At 37.4% G+C, this 23,243-nt stretch overlaps 1 protein-coding gene across 1 annotated transcript in view; it reads left to right on the forward strand.

Annotated features, from left to right (window-relative positions):
- Window positions 1-23,243, forward strand: part of LOC110382393 (uncharacterized) — a 44,779-nt gene that overhangs the window by 13,469 nt on the left and 8,067 nt on the right. The gene's annotated exons all lie outside the window — the stretch shown is intronic.

A 23,243-nucleotide genomic window follows, 5' to 3' on the forward strand; every position in this document is an offset into this window, starting at 1 on the left:
CAAACCGTTTACTTAAACAATGTGAAATTGAAACATGTTTGACGAATGATTTATTACCTTCTTACCTGAAACGTAAAAAGTTAAACTGATCGTGTAGTTTTCATCAAGTTTACGTGTAAACATTTAGCTGAAGTTGTTTATTCAAATGAGCAGTTTTTAGGCTGTATCGCTTAGCATCCGGTTACAGGTAACGACTAGCGATGCGTAACTGACATGATATAGCGTTTCATTGCCATTCATGTCTTTAATTTATACAAATGCGTTGCGTACTAAGTATTTCGACTTTACCGGTACCAGGATGATGACCAAAAGGTCACCTATAGGTATATCGTTAAGGTTAGATCTCTGCCTAATCCCACGGGAATCCCAGGTTCATTATTTTCTATCATAAAATCCCACTGTATGACAGTTAGCATCAAAAATACCATCGCGAGTACTTTGCTACGAGCCAAACGCGACTGCTCATACAAAAGACATCAACGCGCTGTTCTTATATTTTCACAATTCGACATGGGAAAGGCATTAATGTTACGTTCACCATGATTTAGTTCTATCAAGGACACTGTTTTTATTTTCTGTTCATTAGTTAGATACGCTAATTACTTATGTAATTAAAAGACCATAATTCCTCCATTTAAATTACATCAGTAATTTTGCAACTTAAAAAATAACCCATTAATTTGGAGAATTGGCTACGGCATTTATCATATTTTTTAATGCATTTATTAAATTAATATTACCTGGAGACTTTCCATACGATTGTTAATTGATATATTTACTTGATATACTTGATATATCTGATCTTTATTATATATCTAACTACCTATTAACAAAAATTACATGAAAATCCGAGCAGCCGTTTTGAATTTTCTTGCCAAAACAGAGACTAATTGTATAAATTATTAATCAGCGGATTGATCACACATTTTGATAACAAATACTACCTATTAATGGCCATCGGTCCATCCTAATCCATCACCCCCTAGCCCTGGGTCCAGGTTGCCCAACTCCAGTCACGATGTTTACGTAACGTTATAATTAAAGCCTGCGCTAAGATGCGCGCGCGCCGGCTCTTACAAAATACTACATTCGTGTTTGTTTGTGCCACAACTTGGGAGATGTAATTAAAGTAATTGATTGTCGTGCTTTTAATGTTATTAAATATTTATTTTTGTATAATTTATATTAAAGAAAAACACCATAGTAATTTTAATGGATTTTTTTTATGTGAATGTATGTATTTTTTGAGCTTTTATATAGTAGGGAAATAGTTCCTCAAGAGAGGTACTCGAAGATTTCGATGTTTTGAATCAATTATATTGATTCACTAAGCTGTAAGTGACACAACCTCAATTTTGTCTTTAATCCAAAACATAATAATCATAATGAATATTTACGAAGCTATAATCTTGAAATCATTTATCTCGACACCAAAATCATGTCACGTGCATATTTTTTCTAACAACCCAACCTTTGGTACACAAACAAATCTGCGTGCTAAACCAGTCACGCAAACCCATTTAATATGACACTAAGACATTCCTGACCACATTCTGAACCTGTTACTAAAATATTATAGTCAGTATGTCAGTTATGAACGGTTTCCGCGTGCGCGGGCGCAGGTCCTTCCTGATTTGATGGATACGCGGACACGCCCCCTTGTGTAAGCGCGTGTTTTTGTACACATACCGTTGTTAGTGGTGATCAGCTGGTTTTTTTCGTGGTTTTATCGGGTGTACCGGGTCATGATAATATGTGTTGATAGGTTAAAAAAGTGGTATCATTACAGTTATCTATCAGTTATATCATTTGGCCCAAGCTTATACCATTATTGCTCATCAACATAAATATATTTAAAATCGTTTTTCACTATTTATTTCACCACAAAAAATTGCCACTCTTGATAACTGACTGCGACATTAAAAAGCACATGCATCTGTAGATTAGCTTATTAGAGAGATATAATTGTGGAATAAGCGTCATATGAAGTTAATATAAAATTCTCATCTCTAGTAAGCATATTCACAGATGCATAGTAAACTGAAAAGTCCCGCATGACGTGATGCATTCTTAGTTTCTCCTGCAGTGTGTTCAGTTACGTGAACATTTAAATTCGTGAACGATGTGACGTTAATGTATAAAATTAACATAAATCTGTCGATCGTTTCTCTTTCACCACTAAATATTACTGACAACGGTAATTTTGGTAAAAAAACCGAAATAAACATGAAACAGCCGCAAATATTTAGATCGTGGCCCGAGCGTTGGTTAAGGCCCACTTTATTATTTACCCTAAATAAATAAAATCTTGAACTTTTCTATGAAAAGTAAACTACTGCAACTTGATAAAAATGTTCATTGATATATGTATAAGGCAAGTAAGTTCAAATTCTTATTTAATTTGTAGTGGCACGCACTTACCCGTCAAAAATAACTCGATAAGTTTCGCATACAAAAAAGAGACCATAATTTCGGCCATCACTTTTGCGACGAGTCATATTTTTTGTCGTCAATATTTAGGCTGTACGTGTCAGACACATAACTGCGTTTGTATAAACTGTCGCGTCACGTCGCGCTGTAGGCTTGTTCATGTCCAGTCCTGTTAGATATCTGATAAAGCAGTATATTCATAAAATATGCCGACTAGACTCAGCTAAACTATTGTAGAGACATCATATGCCATACCTACCTATATGTTTTCAAAGCTTACAAAAGGTTATTAATGAACTAACTCCAGATCTACATATGTTATAATAAAACATCAACCTGTTAATATAAATAAAATATCATAAAGTAAAATTAGTAAATCACGATCATTCTAGAACTTAAGATAAACACACCTTAATTCTAGACAAGCTATAAGTAGACGATAATGACCGATCCATGTTATCATGATATTATCTGCAGAAGTACACGCAGTGGCCAGTGAGATATCCGCGGCAAGAATTCGCGTGTGTCTATGAGAGCGGAACGAGCACAAAAAGCGCGCCGCTATGCGCCCGCGCAGCCGGACGAGCGCTTAATTACCGCCTTCATTGATTGTAACCGATCGCTGCATTAGCGGAACCAGGGACGGGTGACGCCGGGGCAACATACTGCCTCGCAGTGCGTTCTTGTTATACGTGATGGGGAATAAGATCTTTAGGACATTATAGTTCACCTGTTTTCCTAGAAAAGCTAGATTCAGGTGTAATAATGACTCTGGTTATGGAAGAATCAACACGAGATTTATTAGATACTTAGTTAGCAATTGTGCATGTAATCCGGCAGCCTCCCGGTGGGCGTGGCGGCACAGATCTCGATCTTAATACGTCCCTGATTATGACGCGCGTCTCGTACATCAACCGGTGGCTAAACGCTGATAACAGACCCACCAGCCTGATAGCTCTAGATACCATCACAGTGGCAGGGCACCGCTCACCATCCGATCAGATCAGCCACACAAAACACTATCATTATGTACGTGTACTATGATTTATTGATTAATTCCAACTATTCATTAACTTTATCGATCACACATCGATCGGCAATATTTCGACATTTCCATTACTTGTATCCGACAGATTGAGATTTAATTTGAATATAAATGAGCTGAAATAATTTGCGAAGCTAACACACTTGAGAACTGGATGCTTTATTACTTTATGCTAAATGTCAAATATTCGCAGAAGTGTTTTAGTATCGAAGTGACCTCCTATTTAGCATACTTTTATGATTTAAAATGGGTCATGGAGTCGTAAAAAATATCAAAGCTGCGCTTGATTGATCAGGTATTTTAATTAAAATATAATTATGGTTTTTACACAATGAACATTCTAGTACAGAACCAACGTGTGAGGTTGTATATAATAGTTAATTGAGTAGTGTTTACCTGCGAGTGGCGTCATAAAACAAATGGAGTGGTAAGTGGCAAGTGGCATCCTTGTGCCACATACCGGCCGATACCCGCGAGGTGTGGCGCGCCGAGACGTGCTATACTTATTCACAACTCCGTTCCTGACATAACTTAGCTATGCTTATGTACTGAGTAGTAAATGGCATCTTCATTCATATGTGATTCTCTTTACTACTGAACATACCCTATTCCCAAGCCACAATCTTCTGGTAGCAGGTCAAGAGCGGCTAATCTCTAGGATTTTTATCTAGTGTGTTTATTGCAAAGATCTAAGAGGGTTTAGAGGGGAGATTTGAGAATTAAAAGAATTTAGAACCACACTTAAGAATACATTGCTAAGTTGTTGGATACACATATGTACAGTCTTTGACAAATCTTGCAAAGCATTAATAGCGGGGATATCCTGTGGCTTTCAACATATTTTTATTTGGTTTTAGTACTGAAACAGAATAGGTTATTCAACTGTCAGCAAGTCATTTGTAGTTGCAGTCTGTGGCCATCCTTGTGCCACATTCCACTCGGCCCGAGGGTGTGGCGCCGCTGCACCGGCTGCCAAAATATTACGTACACCTGCTAAAGGCCTGTGGCTTGCCAAATAAACAGTTTATATTCTAGTTCTTTTTTATGCCGCCGTCACATAGAAACTGAGGCTTTGTCGATATAATATAATCCCACTATTACTTAATATATTTTTAGTCCGAAAGTTAGACTTCCAGAATGCTTTTAAAACTATTTGTTACCAAACAGTTGAGGTACCATCTTTCATAATCTAGAGTGGTCTTAAAGTAACACTGATTTTGTTAGTCGTAATTCCTATCTTAAAGATTAACTTATCTAATAATACTAAGGTTTGTTGAAACCTGCTTGTTCTGAGTTCCAGCGATACAATCATTCGAATGCCTGCTCCGTTCGCACAATTAAAACAATAATTATAATCACATCCGTCGCTCCGAACTAGATCGCGGTGCGTGAGCGCACTCTTTGACAATTATTACTCAAGCGACACACCCGAAAACAAACTCTATTATTTGTTTCATAAGACATAATTTAGGTTGTTATCATTGTCTAGCTACGAATTTTATGTCCATTCAAAATTTGACCGTGTAGCTAACAAGATATGGTGTATATTTGTTTGTTTTTGTTGTTGCGCCCGCGTGCCCGTTGCTACGACAACTGGAGCGAAGATGCTGAATTTATGAAGCTAAGTGATTAGTAGCGAGTAGCAGAGATTGGTTTAATGTTACGTTGTTGAACGCGAGATGTTTCATTCATCAGATCTTCACCAGTTATTGGAATAACACACAAATACGGCCTAAAAATTATTAATCAGATCAAACGAATCACCGATCTCAGCTTGTTTAGAAAGGTGACAGACGACAGTACTGTAGATTTTCAGTTTACATTGAACGTGTACTGTGATCGAATATTGTATAGATATCTATGAATAGTTGCTAAATATCCACATTCTCATATACATTTAATAACGCAAGTAGGTACCCCAGAACAGCAGAACATTATGGAATACAACACAAACAATCTCCTCTGATCGATGAAACACAACCCTCTCCACAACTTGCGGAAATGCACACACAACACGTCAGCCATCATTCAATATTAACCGCGAGCATGCGCACACGCTGAAAAACACGCGCAGTCGACCGCGCATGCGCACCGCACGTACCTCTCTCTCGCTCACCAGTAGCGCGCTGTCTCACTCACACAGTCGCCGGTCCCTTTGATGTGTGGTTAATTGCTCTCCCGGCGGAAGCGGCAGATTATCGCGGATACAAGGAATCTAAGCTGCAATGTTATCAGAACCAAAGGCTCATGTTAAATTTATTATATGTACCAGTAATGAGCAGCTTCTTGCGCAGTAGCAGTTAAAGCAGTTAACGTTAGTCGAACCGCTAATATTAAAACTTTGAATGCCAATAAAAAATCCAATAAAGAAAATTGAGACTCTACACGGAATCAACATTAAAATAACTGCTCATGTTTCCTTTCAATCGGTTTATAATAATAAGCTACGTTAACAAACTTCTGTATGGGTTTTATTTAATAGAATAACAGACAATAATTGCTTCAAAACATTGTACCATAAGCTCTCCCATCTTCAAGGGCCGCCGTCCTCGTATAATCAGTACACATACATAATCAGCATAATATACAAACACAAGCCGGCCCCCCGGCTCCGCCTGTCAGTCACGAGCCCGACGGACACACGGACGGACGGCGGCATAAATACATAGCGAGCAGTTATTATATGTTAACATAGGGCTTTGCTTTCTCCGCCATTAGCAATTGTAATGGAACATCTTAATTTCGCGCTGGGAGGCGAGGGCTTTCTAAACGGCTCCCGTTTTGGAACACAATGGAAGGCTTCGCTTGCAGTTGTGTGGTGTGTCTGATGCTCAATGTGAAGCATTGCTTGATCATGTCGTTGTTTTTATTTTTGAAGAAGATTGCCTCTTTAGTAAGAAGTCGCTGACGCATGACCTTTTAAGAGCGTTTGTTTAGTTTCGTTGCAAGATTTTACAAACTGCTTTTGAATTTTTCAGCGTCTTTCGCAGGCTTTTTCCAATTTATTTATAAACTGTTACATGAGTGATATACATATGAAATAACGTCATGTAAACTTCCCGGCGACCGAGGAAACCGCAGAGTTACTAAACTCTAGTTGTGTGCCCTTTATTTCTTTTCTAGCTAAAGCATCAAGCTAACCCACATTAATTCGTATGTTAATTTCGCATTCTATAAAAGAATAAACAAGTATTAACATAAATATGCGCACCATATTGTCTTCCTTTTTAGAAACTAGATTTCTCTTAAAACGGATGTTTTAATGATGGCTAATAAATTCGAATAGTTTATGCAAAACATAATGTACAATATAAAACTTGTCGAGAGGCTGGTAACCCTGGACGTGAGTTATTAAAGGAAATTCATTCAAATTAATAATATTACTTATGGTGTGTTGGTGTCAATTTTATAAATAAAATAGTTTTCTGAAAGGTTAATAATGATCAAAAGAGAAAAGTTAACGATTAGGTAAGCTTTATCTAAATACAAATTACATTTCCACAAGGTTAATTGTATGCATCGATAGGTTACTGAGGAAAACATAAAACAGGCCCTTCCCTAGTACATTATGACACCAGGCTCTCACAGGACGTTATTGATGTTTAAGACCTAGTTTTAGACGACCGTGTGTGAAAAGGTGTCTCGACATTATAAAAAAAAAGACGACCATAACATACGGCATCACAAGGTTGACACTCTCTTGCAGTTAACATCAGCTCACACATCCAATTTTCGCGAATTAATGGAAAAAGCGCTATCAGAATGAAGGCGGCGCGGTGTATAGAAACGCAGCGATTACAGCACTTTCTCCCGGCGCTGGAGAAAACACACAATTACACACGCCGCCCACCCTGGCCACTGGTGTGTGACCCCTGGTCAGCGCAGACACTGCCACTAGTGGCTATTGCAGCCAATATGGAATGGCTATTTTGAGAATCTCATGATAAACCTTAACTTGAGCTTACCTCAGAAATGTAGGTCATTCAACTACGCTGTGGCTAAAATGTATTTATTCCGTTTGTCAATCGGTGATGTAAAAGTTCTGCCTAACCCCTATGTAATCTACCATCAAGGGTTTAGATGAGTGTGATCTAGAAGTTTATCATCAGAAGCTAAGCACTAAATTGTCTCTTCAACATTGAGCAGTTGATCTACCTTTGATATGCGTCGGTCACGGTCGGTCTATACGTTATCAAGTTAAAGCTGCAAACATGAACAATCGGTACAACTTGTTACTTAATCAGCACCTCCACAAAAATAATCAAATAAACTCTCTTACCCTTTCTCCAATACTTACGCATACAGAAAAACAAAAAAAACAATCGTAATAAAAGAACAACAGTATCATAGACAACAAAACTAGCTAGATGTCAGAGCACTGACCATTGATCATAATGTTTTGTTTCATAACGCGTTACGTCAGACTCGTCAGACGTCAGACGCCGGCCGGTGATAGCGACTGACTGAATGCTATTAATAGATGACAATTACGCACTTCCTATTTATGTAATACGCGCTACCTTCCTTTCAGACGAGTGTGTGGCTCTGAATGATGTATTAGATTAGCATCTGAAAATAGCCAAGCGAAGAGCTGAGATTGCGGGATTTGCATAAAACAGTACTGCATATTAATGATCATTAGCTCAATGAATTTAATAGAATTGACGTGCAAGTGCCTTGAATAAATTGAAATGTTAAATTTACAGCATCTATGTATAGGCAACTTTCTTCAGTCAAATATAAGAACTAAAGTTACCAAGCACTTGACAGCTGGCTTATTATAGAAAGTTTTCTAGCCTATTATCATTTGAATGACCTTATGCAATTAATAAATATGAAAATTGTGATGTTCTGATATAAATTTTAATCTCCATATAAAATCAGCAAATCATGGCGAGTATTGATTGATGATAATATAACGTGTTAAAGATTACATAATGTTGAGGATCTGATCCGAGTGGATACTATAAGATGTCGCTTGAGGCTATGTGTATAATTGTGTGACTTGCTGAATCAACGTTGCGTCATAAACTCATTTCACTTTAATATGTTATGCAGCAGAACTTTTATATAAAGATGCCAAGTTCTACAGTTTAAGGCTTTCTCTGCCTTTGTGGTCAATTAACACTTCGTTATTGTATGTTTATAAAAGTCATCTTCAATGATTTATGCATTTAATCCAGACTGACTTTTGTTAGAACTCAAAACTCCTATACTTAAAACTAGAATCCTTAAACTTTTTCAACTAACCGGTTACAGGACTAGCAAATGATTATGTGCTATAATTTATTATTCTTCTGCTACATTACAAACACACCGCTACAAAAAAAATCGTGAAATGACTTGATTAGCATGAAGCTAAGAAAAAGAACTGAAACATTGTTATCTAAATTAAAATCAGCTTCATTGTTCAGTGGACGCACATTGCTCCACCATGCAGCCTGCACTCGTAAACTGTTCAATGTCTAGTTTGCAACATGTGTTATGAAAATGCAGCTACCGAGCAATATGCACCGAAACTGATAGAATTATTGCAGCTCGCTGTCATCATCGCGAACCTCTTGATAATGATAATAAGTATTCTTTAAATGAGTTATATATTATTTGTAATGACTATAATCTTAGACATGGGAATTATCAAGATTAAAGTGGATAGTTCTTACTCTCAGCTGGTTTAAATATAATCATAAAGTGGCTTTATCTTTTATCATGCTTAGCTTCAGTTTTGGATTTTTGCACAGATAAATCTTTGTTGCTTATCTTGAGTTGCATATTACCAATCCATGTAACTCAATTACTATGTACCCACGGGAACAATACAAGTCCGGGATCAGCACGCGTGCGGTTTCCATGCGGCGCGCCAATCACTGTGTGTTCGTGCATCGCGGCCACAAATCAACAGTTCGCACAATGGGAGCGACGCCCGCGCAGCCCGACGCGTCGGGAAACTCACCAACCACGTGATTGATCGCATTTCTTTCTTATTTCGACTTTTGATTGTTTCATTGTTGACATTTCAGTTGTTTTCCTTTTATTTAAGTCTAGTGAGAATTAGTTTTTTCTAAGCATTAGAATGCATCAAATAGTTTCGTTTTCGATGCTTTTTTTACATACTTACTAACAATATTTTTTTAAGAATTATACAGAATTTCACAACAATTTTCAAACTGAATACAAGCTAGGGTCGCAGTTCCCTATTGTCTTATTAGTATTGTATATTTTTTGTAACCACTATAAATAAATCCGTAGCCTTGAATGTCTAATGCCTATCTAACAACTACATCCAGCGCTGCGCACTAATACCCGCCGGTTTGCGCTAAACACAGCGCTTGTGCGTAAGTGGCAGTAATGTCTCGAAGAAACTCAGAGAAACAGGTCACTGGAGTATCCCATAGCTGGCAACTCTGTCATTTCGTTTTCCTCTGCAACGTTTAGTTATTTCCTGCTGGTGATGGTCACGTACACTTCAATGTTGAAACACTTTTTCTGCGGAATGTATTATCATTGGTTCATGCATAACTAAGTTGCTATGCTGCCAAATTCTTACTCAATGGTAAAGGCATTCAATAGAGATAAGTTCCTGAAACGATTGTTTGTTGATGTCCTATGTAGCCTTCAAAGACTAAAAAAAAACAATTCAAAAACACTTATTTTTTTCAAGTTTTCACATCGGCACGTCAATCTTCGCTACAACCCATGGATCATTTATCGACTTTTTCTCTCCCATTCATCGATCGTGGATTCGTCGCAAAACGCATGCGCACAAAGGACATGTGTGGCCATCATTGCGACACTAATGACGACTAATTACTGCACAATAGATCAGCAAAAACCTGCGTATGTATGTGTGTCTGTTTGTACCGGCTAGTGGTACACAGCCGATGTGTGAAGGTCTCGGGGGCTATGACACTTGAAAGGTTTGACACACTTAGCGCAGTTAATGGTTTGTCAATACTTTAAGTTATACACACATGTACGCTCGACGTATTGCTGTTGAATTCCTTATTAGCGTAGAAAATGGTAGAAAATTACTGCACTGCCCATTCTGATCCTAACAAATGAGATCCCGCTTGAGTTCAATTAGAGCAAAGCAGTTAGAATGCTAGCAGTAAAGGATAAAATATATCTAGGAATTATTTGAAGATTATCTACATTTAGTGCGTCTCAAATTCTGTTTAAGTAATCGATCGTTGCCTTGCATTTAGATGGTCGTTTTACATAAGCGCATAGTTTATTTTTTCAATGATACTTGATATTCTCATACATGCAAATTATACAAAGCCGCGACTAAATATCCGTGACGAACAGTGTCATCACATCGAGTATTCTCACTACGTAACGTATGTGTGTCGATAAACATCTAAATCTTCCAATTGCTTACATAAACAGTATTATTGTCTTAGTGACTGCCCATTTTCCGGCAAATCACCGCGCACCGCAACTAAACTTATTAATTTTGCGCAACAACTAATTATCTTCCAACACGGAAATATTTCGACACGACCATAGACTACAGAGATGGCATAGTGTCGGCCATCTCTATAATTTTGACATAACGCCGCGTTTAATTTGAACAATCAAATGCTTTTTCTATTGTTTTGAACGTTAGATTCTGATAATATTGTGCGGCCGGTCTAGTTCCCGTTAGTTTTGTCATCAAAAACAATGTTCACTAATTCTTATTTATATCTTAAATCTTACAGTCCATTGTGACAGTTTTTCTATATATTTTCGTAACATTATTCAGTTTCAAGTATTTGCAGTGGCGTGAGTAATGATTGTTCTGATAGCGTGCTATCTGTTTATCTGGCCAACACTTACAATCTAGTTTAACTAATGAAATGCGCGGTGTTCGCTTTGTGTTTACATGAAGGTTACGAAAAAACGTACCTATTCATTACAATTAACCGCGAATCTGAATTTTGACATTAGCTTGGCCCCATACAAGCAACGTCAAATTCCTATCTCTTGTAGGCAAATCAACACATATCCAAATCGGTTATTGAAATCTACAGCAAATCAATGTAGTTACAACTACAAGTAGCAACATATTACCGTAGTGTAGGTCTCATAGGTGCACAGTCGCGGAGACAGCGCGCAGGCGCGGGACCGGTATGTGTTTCTCGGAAGGAGGCTCATTCAGTTCGGGAAAGCGATACGTGTTGATATGAAAGTCTCCACACGAGAAATTGTGCGGAGCTTAATTACTACTCGGACTATAGAGGAGTAGACAACAACATGCTTTACAACTTTAACACCTACTTACTACAATAAATGGAATGTTGCTGAACGTTTTCAGTATTTACACATTACCTTTTTAATATTGAAGAAAACAGTGTGACAATGTTGGTAGCTTCAAGCACAAATTCACATTTACTTGTCCATCATCAGATTGCAGCAAAGTACCTAAGAAGTAATTCTAATAAATAAATGGAGCAGGACTAACCCCAAATTTTGCCCCAAATGCCATAGATATTATAGATCTATGATTTTGCCTTTAAAGAATCAAAATACTTCTAAGTCGTGATTAACACCACATATATGCCTATATTACCTATTTAAACTACATAAGCTACACGTTAAGGGCACTATTAACATCATAGGTGACATCTTCCCGAATAGACGTGATTCCGGTGACGTGCGCGGGCGCAGCTGCGCAGGTGTCGGACTGGGTGCGCGTGCGCCGGGCGGCACGTCACCCGACCGCTTTCAGTTTCTGTAGTGAGAGTGTACCTGTTACTGCTCAGGTGGATAAGTGTCCGGGACTTGATACAGGATAGATAGTTTCAGATTAAAAGCATTTATGCTTAACCTGTAGAACTTTGAGATTTAAATTTCTAAAATTGGTTGAATTATTGCTAGATATTTCATGTACCTACATGAAAAATGAAACCGGATAAGCAATATAAACGCTTCTCTTTTTTTACCTATGTCTTTTTCAATTTATACATAACGATTCATGAAAACATTATTTTGTTACAGGTAAGTTAAACACTCCAGACTAGAACACATAAACAAATCAACACGTTCGTATGTAAGTAGCACAGCTGATAATTTATGTGTTATTGCGTGGTGTTGCCAACAATAAGGCAACCCACAGGAAAGATACAATTATGTCCTAAAAACCGTGCGGTTTGTGTGCATTGAGCAAGATTTTGTTGCAACGCGATAAAAAACCGCAGGGAACCGCGGCGCAGTGTGGAGTCCCACAGTGCGCACGCGCCGCGCGTGTCGACACGGAGTACTACTGACGTTTGTAGCGAAAGCCTCACTGGCAAAATTTTTCATTAGATTATTAATATCATGATGTACTTTTACATAACCTTTTTTATTTTGAGGTACCTAAATTACACATATTTTTGCGCTTTTCAGCACTATTGTGACGGTTTGTTTATATACCTTTCAAATGTCAAAAGTAAATGCTTAAAATCCAATTAGCATATATTGAAAACACCAGCAGATAAATTCCATAAACCAAAAAAAAATCTAGCATTTCACTGACCCCCATACATAAATGAAAAACAATAAGTCTAATTTAGCGAAAACCTTGCATAGCTATGATATCATAAATCACAGAACTCTAATATCACACAAACGTGCTTTAACTTCAAAGAAACAGTAACGGTGCCGCCATTATTACTAATGATAGGTATGCCATAAAACTTGTAATCATTTCTTAGTGAGAAGCTCTGACCTCTGGGACAATCAAAAATACACTTTATTTCTTTGAGTCAAGATTGATAATGGAACTGAGTGGTTTTGGCTTTTGGCTTGGTCAGTGCTCTTTGATGGATATTAACAAAATGTCAATAGTTTGGATATATAACTGTTGTTGGTGTGTGAAATTTGACTAGTTTAAGAAGGAGAACATCCGATCTGTGTCAGGAGATGGCCACACACGAGAATGTGCCAATATTTATGTTTTATCATCGATGTGACCTGCGCTTTCTGCGTGCCAAATACATAAAAAGTGGTGTCTAATCTCAACGACAGAAATACCCATGTAGATAATGCATAATGTAATGATTTCAAATAGATATGTGACAAAATGGTCCAAACTTAAAATTCCAATTTAAAAAATCTTTCTCTGTTGTAAAGCTACACGCTTCCCGAGTAACATAGGCTGTATTTTATCCCGGCACGGGTAGTAGGTCCCTTATAAAACGCGGGAAAATGGGTAGTAGGACATACAAACAATAAATCCCCCAATAATTTTACTGAATTATAAAATCTTATTAGGTATCTAACAATAACCATTAATCTGTACGTGTCATCATTCAAATATTTCGAAGCATTCGGCATCACATGAAATGAGTCGTCTATAACAATCGCACTCTGACCATTACGGATGACTTTTGAACTTTAGTTGCGCAAGAGTTGGTCTACGTTTGCACGGTATGGCGGTTTGCATGTCAGTCACTGCATTTATGTAGAACTATGTTCGCACTTCTTAGTTTTGTAATACACAAAACTGCAAAATAGAACTGGGTAATAAACCTCATCAATTTATCGGTCAGGATTTGTTGAAATATGATTTTCTGTAAATAATTAAAAAGCTAAGAAGAGTAGAAAAGCAAACTAGTAATTTCAGCTCTAACATTATTACGAAAAAAAAATCGAAAGATACGATATTATATATATTCCTTCGCATTTCAATCAAGTTTCTAGAAAAACACAAACACTGCTGTACAAAATCATACTAATTTACTTTTATACTCTGCTTGCACAGTTGAGTAATGATTTCCGACAAACTCCTATGAACCACATTCCTTAATCGTTGTCTCAAAAGGTTAACTCAGTACCTAATGGTTCAAATTCGAGATCAAAGCTTTCGACATTTACAAATGTTATTCCGGAGTTCCAGACAAATATCACTTTAGATTACAATGAACTAGCTTGCAATAGAAACAGATAAGCAAAGATAGACAGGAAATAAGTTGCATTGAAAAATACCACAAATACACAAATATGAAACATTGCCAAAACAGTGGACGCCCAATAAAATGCAAATAACAAAAGTTAAAAGAGTAAAACTAATACAATTACACTGATCACTGACAAAGATATTCACGAGGAATCTTCTACGTCATACTGATTAAAAAACATTACTTTATAATGATAACAACAAAATAAAAGGCAGTATAGAACCCAGTCGAATAGTGTTTGTGAAACATTCGTGGTACCCACTGAGGCAGTCACGACCTTAGTAATGGCGATCACATAACGTTTTGTACTCCTATGATCCTATCTCTATGATTCTTTGATTGATAACTGGCATACCTTTGAAAATCCCCGGCTTTCATATCGGGCCTGTACCGACAAGCATTTAAAAATTGGAAACGGCAAGCAATTTAACGTAACTATCTTATCCTTGGACTCGAAAGCAGTCAAGCTCTATATAGAATATGTTTATACTCTCTTTTTCGAAAGAAAAACCAAAACTAAGCAAGTTTTCCTAAATACGAAATAGACCGTTTCCAACCGGTGTTGGGGAGACTCCACGAAAATGTGTACTTGCGCGTCCATACTCATTCATTCATTTGTTCGCACGCAAAGGCTGTAATTTCGATGATATTTTATTTCAAATTCCATATATTTCTAGACTTTACCTCAGGCCAGTACTCGCTCGTGTCCAATGTAGGGTGTGCGCTCGTAGGGCCGTCCCTTTCACCGGCGCGCGTTCACTCGCACATTCTAGAACACTACGCTACGGTTACACCTCGAACAACACTAGCACAGCTTACGATGAATACATCTATTAGTATGTCTTAGCTATTGTCTTTGTAAAATTATAATTAAGCATATTGCGGATCTAACGCATTGGTGTTAAGTCTTCAGTACTTTTTTTTCTAAATTGTGTCACTATTTCTTCAGATGTAAGCAGATAATAAATCCCGTTTTAATCTTTCTATGTTTGAAACTGAGCGTTTTTCAGCAAAGACGTAAATTATTAAGAAGAAGAGATACTAAAGATTTTCTCTTTCTTGACGCATCTTTGCATTACAAGCTAAGGTTTAAGAATATTTTATAGATTTAAATAGTAAGACTATGAATAGATCTGTCTCTGCTATTGCTCCATGTTCCGTCCAACATAGTGCCCTATCTGCCCGCACTATAATTATGTTGATACGAAATTGCAACATGTCTGCGAAACGTTTAGCTCAAATAAATTCACGTCCAAGTGATCAACTTGCAACTAAATTGATTTTCGTAACATTATGAGTTTTAATTGCTCATTTAGAGAACATATTGACAATGTGACACTGAGTAATTAATAAAGATATATACGAGTTTAAATGCCAAGAACTACTTGTATTTCATAATATCATGATTTTTCCGTCTGAAGTATTGATTAACGCAAGATTTCAGGACATTTGTAACGAATACCAGTCCGTTGATCACCCTATCAATGGTATAACTAATGGAGCGTTAGTACTCGTCGTGTAGTCACAAGCGCTGTGATTAACACATACTTAGTAACAATAGTAAACAATAAGGAGCAATAAACGAACAATAATGAGATATTGCTCTGCGCCGGCGCACCTGTGGAGCGAGGAGGAGGGGGGAGGGGATACATACTCAGTTATAGTATTTCTCACGCGCGCCATAGCGTACAGACTGACAAAAAGATACATTGATACTCAGTACTTATTACGTTTTGCGAAAGTTTTACTTTTTTATTTAATTTGTTTATTTACACACTGATTTTATTGCTAAACTGTATCAAATTATTTATTCAATTGTGACTAAATTGTTGTAGCATGCTGTGCTCTATTTTTCAGTCGCCTGACAAATTAAACATAAAGAACATTGCTAATTTAGTCTTCTTTCTAAAAGTTACAATATCTAGGAATAGATCAATCCAGTGAAAACATACAATTACAAAACTTATGTTCTTTATATCGCGTGAATCGTGGAAACATGTAGTTTCCCAATCACGCGACCGAACTGGGAAAATGCCATTCTTTAGTTTTTGTTCATTAAATATAACATAAGTTTTGTCACAGCCTCGCGTCGCTTTTTATATGCTATCTGTTACATAGTAAGAAAGTACGCATTCCTTGGAATTGCTTGAGATTGTGGTTTTATTGTGTAAATTAATTGTTATTTCATGTTATCTACACCTATTAATCTTCATTGCTGACTACGGTTATTATTTTATTTGATGCCGTGTATGTCATTAGATAATGTGACGATCATTTATTTTTCTGTTGATCTGAAGTAGGTAGGTAGCTACTGCTCATACAGAGACTACATAAATTGATAGGGCGTTTGATGCACTTCATCCTACCTAGCAATAACAGATAGAAAGCGGTGGATGTTTAGATAGTATCTGCGTAGTTTATGAACATTAAAAAAGTGCTGATTTTCAGTAGAGTTTGATTACATAATCAAGAGAAGATGAATTTATTATTTCTGCGTGTGCACCAATACTACATGACAGGCAATGATGTGGTTTCATGTGAGATACCCAGCTCCAGTTGAGTCAGGAAACCACAGAGGAAAGTCGATAAAACAACCGCAAACAGAGCTGATGTTAATTAATTTTATATAACGCATTGTATGTACAAGGACGTTCTCTTATGCAAACTATAATAAAAATATTGTAAGCCTTTTATCAGTATTAAAACGTGAACACTGATGGTTCATTAAATATTTTTTTTTTATCATTTTTTATTTACGTACGTCATAAAGATCGAGAACATTGGATTGTGATTTACGTAAAGCATTTTTTAATATAAATACCCATTTTGTTCCCACAATCTAGTTTAGGAAGGAACTATGCATATACACTTTAACTTTCACATATAAACACAAATAAAATCAAACTTAACTTACTTTTGCAGACTCTACTTTACTGGAAACTATTTGTGCAACAAGTTTATTTGGCAATACAGTACCGACAGCAAATAGCAAAGGTCGAGGAACCGACCACCACTGACCACTAGCCATGGACCATGGTGTAACGACGTGGTGGCCATCATTGTCTATGAGAGGTTGAAGAGGTCAGACATGGGATTGACTTACAATATGTAATTAGAGTTCGTATTTGATGGATTTAATGAAGCCATAAAATACATTCGTACATAATTATGTACAATTCGTACATACATACCTGTTTCTGTAATGGGTTTTATTGCCTCAAATGTACTTCGAAGTTTTCCAAGGAAAACATCATCTGCCTAACATTGCCCCAAGTATTTGGGAAGAAAGGACTCCTGCGGTTGCCAAGGAAGTTCCCAAAAGGAAAGCTCAATAAAACTTATCAATAATATGGTTACTATATATGCTACAAACACTTTTAGATACTAATATTAACTTAATATCTGCCAACTAATATCATTATCAGTGAAGAGCGCTTTCTGTTACACGAGCGAGTGTTTTGCTCGGTCCATCATCATTAACGTAATCATTCACTCAGCATCTATTAGTTTTAACGTCAGAAAACTATGAGCGAAAGCTTCTCAGCCGTTTGAAGTTTTCAATCATCTTTAATACCCCGTTCTTAAATATCACCCGTCTGAGTACCTAGTTGTTTCCCGCAGTTTTAAGTGAGTCTCAAAGATTCTTGGCGAACCAGAAAATACGCCTATATTACTGTCTGACGAACCGCATTGATTTGCGTAGCAAAATTCAAACTGAGTAATTATTTCTGCACCAGTCTTACCAATGGGTATTAGGCCAGATAGGCAGTCGCTTCAGATAAAACGCTAGTTCTCAGCTGCTTTCGGTGAGACTGACAGCCGAACCAAATATAGTTGGAAAAAAGCTAGGGAGATAATGATAAATATGATATTTCTTATAATCAGATTTGATAGATGTCAACATAATAGTCCGGCGCCAGTGGATATCTCGCTACAGTCGGTAACCGCGGCGTGTCACTTTCTCGCGAACTTGTGTCCGCCAGAGAAAGTCATTGATTTTATTGTGTTTTGTTGTTATCATATAAACAGTTTGCCGATAGACGCGGTTTCATAGTTCCGGACTGTTATTGACTGGCCTCGAAACATTACCTGCTTTTGTGAGCAATTTTCTTGAGGGGAATTACAGCTCTGACAATTTCCTATATTATTTGAAACTACTCTAATATTGTCGGTAGCCTACTTGGAAAACATTTGGATATTACTTAGATTTATTTTTAATAACAACAACGGGTTCGATTAGATTGTCAGCGATGTTTGCATCAACACTGTTCAAACATTCCCCGCGTTCGATTCCCGTAACAAACAAATATTTGTAATGGCCCATAGTTTACTTCTGCTTGGTGCGTAGTATACCTACATTAATTTTACCTGTGAAACGGTTACAATTTCGTCAATTGCCTTCCTGTTATCGTTGACAGGCCGTCATTTAGGCAGATATTGTTTCTGTTAAAATTTCTCACGCACCCCAAATCAATATAACTTACATTAAAATATCACTTAACGATAATTAACATAGCAAACCTCACGGCAACAGTCTGAAAGTGAGTGTCACGTAAACTGGTTGCTAACTGTTGGTTGCGCAACCGCGCGGTTACCGGTTACATGTCACCGGTTATCGGCCGTACGGTTATGTTGCACACGTTCCGGTTTCCGGTTGCTCTATCGTACAAGAACAATAAGTCTGTCATGTATTTTATAATTAGCTAATAGTTTAAAGATAATTTAATGCATCAATCACAATGAGACAGATACATTCAGGATGCGATTATCTTTATTTCAAATCTAGTGTACTAATAGTCATATTTAAAGTAATAAAGCTTGATTACAAAAATCTTATAAGGGTATAAGTAATTAATCTGTCTGATCTTGAAATGAAAGTTACGTCTAGAAGCACAGCCTGACACACCATTTCATAACGAAACCTGAAATAAAACACATTGCTTACGTGTTTTATTACAACATTTCACAACAAATAATAACTTATTGCTGGCAAGGCTCATAAACTAGTCTAATCGTTAATGCACTACATTAATATACTAACCACTCGCTTCACGGACATTAATTCCATTTAAATTACACAAATAACACTAAATTCGAAAAACTCCGCCATGTTTGAGAGCGAAAGTGTAAAATATAGTTCTTTATGCATTAATAGACATGTTTATGGTGGTATGGTAATGTACATCCGCTTTCTGCAGCGATTAACAATGTTATCTAATAGTTCCCGAGTATCAACCACCTAACCTTTGCATTAACCTTTCAAATGTACACATATATACGATCGAGATCGCGCCTATGTGTTCTCAGCACATATTTTTGTTCGGTTACGACATCTTCGCGGCAAGATTTGATCAACTGCGCAAACATGTGTGCTGAACAAACCTCAGCTAGTCTGAAATTGAATAGCTATAAATATTTGTGTAGAAGTGAAGCTTAGCAATAGTTTCACAATGAACCGTGTCTCGATGTGTGAATTTCTAACAATATTTGCGTTTCGCTCGTCAATACAAGTCTGAGTAAGTGTGTCACACAAGTTATTGACCTGCCTCAACTGTATTCATCTCGCACACTGCACATAGGAGTGCGTATTCACGTAAATCTGCGCAATGTGCAGATGCGTGCGATGCGCGACCAGAGTTGCGCAAACGCAGCCGACCGGCCGACCTTCCGCGCAGACGCACTGCGCAACTCTATTCAGCAGCTATGCATGCACTAAAGTACATGAAAAAAGTGCGTTTGCGGTGAATTTCATAAAGCTTCACCATATTTAAGAAGCTCATTCTTGTCTGATCCAGGTTTGGACATTCAATTCAGGCATTTTAATTATGTATCTGATGCAGTTGTGTCGAAATCTGCAATAAGTTACTGTGAAATATGCTGCTGTCATTGACCACTTGAAGTTTTTTTAAAATACTTACACTCGAATCTCGATTAACTACTGGTTATTGATTTATCTTACTCATTACCAGATTTGTGTAACTATAAAACAAAGATATAGACATATGAGGTAGATAATCTCATCGAATAACTTACAAAGAAGGTATGCTTCAGACTCGCGTAGATCCCACAGTAAAATAAATAATGACCACTCCTACTGACGGGACATTTCAGCTCGTAAAACTGGCCATAACATTGTTGTTGTTCCCGTGGGTGTGAGTCCCGTTACCGCGGGATTCCCGCCACCTCGCCGAGAGGCGGGACTCTCTGATTTATGTCCCCCAGTCACAAGAACTCACACCGAGATCACAATCAGTTTTGATTGCAAAAACTGCAACTGCGGGCAAATTGCGGCATTCCGCACGAAATTGACTAAATTATTACGTGGATTAGGAATTTTAATAGAATGCTGTTTTGATAGCTATCGTGTAGGATGGTTATTTATTGTTAGAATTCTAAGTACATTCTGCCTACTGCATTGACTTAATTGATCTATATTTGAGTCTACATAGTCCCGGGTTATTCCTGATTCGTTCTCAAGTGTTAGGCTCATAAGCTACATTTTAAACCCAAATATTTTACTTCCAAATGTACCATTCAACTTGGTACAGGTCGTGCGCGTACGTGCTGTTTGTGGCAAAACACTGGATATTGCGAAGTTTCCAATAGCCGCTCAGTTAGTTGTTGTACTCGTACTCTGTATGTAGGTACTATCTACATTGTTGCTTGCTACTAATCTCGAAGCTTATTACTTACATTGTGTAAGGGAAAGATTCGTACATACGATGATGTGTGGTTGAATTGCGTATCTATTTATATCTCAAATACATTGTGTAAAAGCACTTGCAATTGGTTTTCCTCAACAGTAGGTATATGAGCCTGGTTTTTTAGCAATATCGTTCGTAAAGTAGTCGTGGTGGCCTAGTGGGTAAAGGACCAACCTCTCAAGTATGAGGGCGCGGGTTCGAACGGCGGGTCAGGCAAGTACCAATGCAACTTTTCTAAGTTTGTATGTACTTTCTAAGTATATCTTAGACACCATTGACTGTGTTTTGGATGGCACGTTAAACAGTAGGTCCCGTCTGCCATTGAACATCCTTGGCAGTCGTTACGGGTAGTCAGAAGCCAGTAAGTCTGACACCAGTCTAACCAAGGGGTATCGGGTTGCCCGGGGCAGTCGCTTCTTGTAAAGCACTGGTACTCAGCTGAATCCGGTTAGACTGGAAGCCGACCCCAACATGATTGGGAAAAGGCTCGGAGGATGATGTTCGTAAAAAATCACATAGATGTTGGATCACATAGGTATACGAGTATATAAATTTCCCAAGCCGCTGTTGGTAACAAAAATACCCAAAGTAAACCAAGTGTGTTACTTTTCTTAGATAAACACTTTCGTATTGAGAGAAGTAAGCCACACGTTTCCAAAACACACAAATTCCTTTAAACAATGTCACAAACGCATCGCTAATTATGATTCCGTGGGCGTGGGACGCTGACCCGCTAACCATTATATCTTATATTCACAAGAACATCCATCTGCTGACCTTGCGCGCATTTCACATGCCTCAGGAGGTCTCGCGATAAAAGTGAAAAGAAAGTCGGAGACAACTCATTTGTACTCATACAGTATTTATGGGACTAGTTTATTGTTGTTTTAGCTTGTTTGTTTAGACTTTTTAATGATGTGTTGATAACAATTTTATGGCTTTTATATGGTTTTAAATTTCGAATAATAAGTTCACTATCTAGAGATAGTTGATGACAAGAATTAATGCGGTCTTAAATGTTGATGATGAGCCGAGAAAAGATCTTCTTATCGAACACATTAGGCATCTTCTAACTAATCCCTTTCTTTACCAAACAAACGCTAGTGTACAACAATCGTCGCGGGTGCAGATTACGATAACACTCACAATGGGACCGGTCGGACTAGGTGCGCGTACGCACTTGTCACAAGGTTGCTCTCAATGAGAACCAAATACTTGCTTTGCATTATGGTATTAGAATCAGAGAATGTTCTGGAAAATCTTTTCAGTATAGGCATAACAAAACAAACAATATTTAGATAGGTATATTGTCATAATTATCAGTCTGTCCTTACTCTTCTTCTTCACGCCCTGTACCCAGTTTCGTTCAGTTTATATACTTAATCAGCCACAATATATCGCTTGCTGAAACTGCATCTTTATAATGCGGACTCTTTAGAAGGGAACTTAGTCCAAGATTATATACGTCGTTCATGACATCGTCGATAGCACTACGTTGTCAGAAAGATATACCACTATACGTTTTCCGAAACGATCATAAATAAAATAGTCGTTCCAATAGTAAGTACGTCTAGATTTCATGTCCAGCAGGAAATGTGATCTCTCATTTAAATAATCACGAATACATTGAGTCGAGTTAATTCTAACCGCATTACGTATTGTCACGAAACGTTCATGTTTAATACATAATGATCCAGTCTCGTTGGCATGTCTGTAAATGTATCAAGGAGGATTGGTTTCACGTCGCACATACCTCACCGAGCTATGTGCCTTGTAATGATTGTTTACTCACTATTTATTAAAAGACTTATCTAGTAAGGGAAACATGTTGTTACTTTTCTCGATATAGAACTAGACCTGGAGATTTGTGAGTACATGAAAGACGACCGCCTTCTCTTCTACATTAAATGCGGTAATAAATGAACAGTAGCTGCAGCAATAAATAAGTAATAACTAAGACTAATCTAGCGGCTAAGTATCCTCCGATCACGGCGGGAAGCTGCCTATTCAAGTTTATGAGTTGTTAAATGACAAATTGCGCTTAATAAACATGGCAAAGGCCAGTTAAGTTGGCGGCGATTTATCAAATAACCTGTAACCTTGTCATTTCTATGGATAGTCATATTTCTCAATCGCAAA

Source organism: Helicoverpa armigera, chromosome 2 (genome assembly GCF_030705265.1).
Source record: "Helicoverpa armigera isolate CAAS_96S chromosome 2, ASM3070526v1, whole genome shotgun sequence".
Taxonomy (NCBI): Eukaryota; Metazoa; Arthropoda; class Insecta; order Lepidoptera; family Noctuidae; genus Helicoverpa; species Helicoverpa armigera.